Raw genomic sequence first — 2,500 nt, forward strand, 5'->3', positions numbered from 1 at the left:
GGACGGACTGGGCCACTGGACGGACTGGGCCACTGGACGGACTGGGCCACTGGACGGACTGGGCCACTGGACGGACTGGGCCACTGGGCTCATTATGACTGAAGTGATGATCGGAGTAATCAGTGCAGTCTTCAACATAAGGACAACTACATCCCCCTACAGTACATGTAGATAGTGCCCTCCCCCCCCCCCCCCCTCCCCCCTCCCCCCCCCACCCCTCCTAATCAATTCCTCAGACTCCAGTTATGAAAAAGAATTATTCATTTACAGCATGTTTTTTTTTGTATTTGTGATCTCAGCAACACGTCCTTGATTCCATAGATCCTGGGAGGGTGGGGACGTTCCCAGATGAATTATGGATGTTGTTGGAAATTGTTCAGTGCTCTTAAATGTCATCATTAATCTGAATGAGAGCGTAACAGCGCCAGCTTTTGTCCACAGAGGGCAGTGAAGATGCTGCTTTGTCTTCACGCAGTTTGTAATGTGTGTAGACAAAGTAAAGAAATCTGACCTTCTCTATAATTAGAATGATCCTTTTGATTGTCCCCGGGTCAGGGGTGGGGGTGGGCAGGGGTTCTCAATCCGTGGCACTGAAAAAAAAAAAAAAAAGCAAAAACAAAAATGAATCCAGAAGTGGAAGGGATTTAGAGACAAGTGTGGAATCGTCAGGGCAGAGAGTGGATTAGGGCCGGCTCTGTCTGTGAGATGGTGGCTCAAACTGTGGCTCTGCAGTAGTTCCTGTCCTCCTGCACCTTCACACCCCTTTATCTCACCCATCCTTCATTAACCCCCAGCCCCCCACCCACCCCTCCATGTCAAGGCTGCAGTTCTTTGATGCTAAAGCTGCGGGGCTCAGCCCGGCTCAGCCCTCATCCCTCTGGCTTTACGGCCCAGCTGCTGCAGGAGAAGGAGGACGGTGGAAATCTGACTTTATACCCAGTGGATCAGTGTGTTTGTTTAATGACATCCGAGGCAGATGGACTCCCAACAACAACACTGAAGGGAATAAATACCCCCTCTGCCCCCCCACTTCCACACCCTTTGGTTAGGATGTGCTTGGTTCCACCCAGTTCATCCAGTGAAGCAATTAAATGGCAGTGGGACACAGAACTGGAGGTTGGTCTTTGTCAATGTTTTCCAATGAAATGTTACAGTAAACTGCCAACTGGAACTACCCCAGAGTCCAGTTATACCCCCCACCCCCACCCCCACAGGTTCACTCTGGGAGGGTGAGAGAGCGGAGCAACGGGGCAAACAGTGATGATGAAATGACTGATGAATATAAACAACAACAGACTGTCAGTGATTATTGACCACTGTGTTCATGATCAGTGTCAGTGAAATGACTGGGATCACACACACACAGACAGACAGACAAATATATCTTTAATATAAATATGTGTCATTATTAACTGAACAGCAGCAGTTTAACAACTGAGCTGCAGTGTGTCATAATACCCCCCCCCACACACACACACAGCTCCCACGCACACACGCGGTCACACACTAGCACACCGACATGATATAGATTTATTCGACACACGCACCAAGTTAACGCGCACCCGGACAAGAGGCTGCAGCAGAGAAAGAGAGGACAGAAGAGAGGACAGAAGAGAGGACAGAAGAGAGAGACAGAAGAGAGAGACAGAAGAGAGGCGTCGAGCAGAGGGTGACACTCACGTGTGGATCCACAGCTGCTGCTGCTGCTGCTGTTGCTGCTGCGGCTGCTGCTGCTGCGTTTTGCTTGGAGAAGCAGAAAAGGGAGATATAGGAGGCAGGACGGGAGAGGGCTGCAGGGACAAAGGGAGGGGGGCAGTAGAGATGGATGGATGGACGGCAAGGAGGTTGGATGAATAGATGGATGTAGCGAGGAAGGCAGGGAGGGAGGGGTAAATGCAGTGGGACGCAAATTCAAAGAGGGAGGGTGGTGGGGGGGGTATGAGAAGGCTGAGTGGTTCTAGTAAATATTTATATTGCATTATGGTATGAGTGATGGTGAAGGAGGGAGGGAAGGGGAGGTAAAGAGGGAGGCAGTGTGAGGGAAGAGAACTCTAGCTTCCATTTCTTTATGAATTTGATCTCCCACCGCTAAGTTTAGCATTCAACACGTGTCGCCAGTGAAGGAGAGAGGGGGGAGGGAGAGAGGGGGAGGAAGAGAGAGGGAGGTTGCTAGGTGACGGGGCGCATATACTGAATTTTAACAAAAGAACGGGTAAAGAGAGGGGGAGAGAGACGGTGAGTGAGAAAGAGAGAGCGAGAGAGGGACGAGAGAGAGGTGAGAGGGAGGGAGGTAAGGGGTGAGAGGGAGAGTAGAAATTGAATACATGTAGAACACATATATATTGAGGTGCATATATATTTTTTCCCCAGCGTGTGCGCCTGGGAGCGCGTGTGTGTGCGTGAGCGCGCGCGCCAGAGTGCGTGCGTGCCTTCGTCCGTGCGTGTGCGGTGGCGGCAGTGGCGGCGGCGGCGGCGGCGGGGGACACCCGCAAAACGGATA

At 51.5% G+C, this 2,500-nt stretch overlaps 1 protein-coding gene across 1 annotated transcript in view; it reads left to right on the forward strand.

Moving 5' to 3' along the window:
* The first annotated feature begins 1,886 nt into the window (after nt 1–1,886).
* Nucleotides 1,887–2,500, forward strand: part of grin2db (glutamate receptor, ionotropic, N-methyl D-aspartate 2D, b) — a 33,649-nt gene continuing 33,035 nt past the window's right edge. Inside the window, 1 exon segment of the mRNA XM_025061448.1 lies at nt 1,887–2,500. This exon segment is cut by the window's right edge and continues 72 nt beyond it. The gene's annotated coding sequence lies outside the window, so the exon portion shown is untranslated.

Source organism: Cynoglossus semilaevis, chromosome 13, assembly GCF_000523025.1.
Source record: "Cynoglossus semilaevis isolate Cse_v1.0 chromosome 13, Cse_v1.0, whole genome shotgun sequence".
Lineage (NCBI taxonomy): Eukaryota > Metazoa > Chordata > Actinopteri > Pleuronectiformes > Cynoglossidae > Cynoglossus > Cynoglossus semilaevis.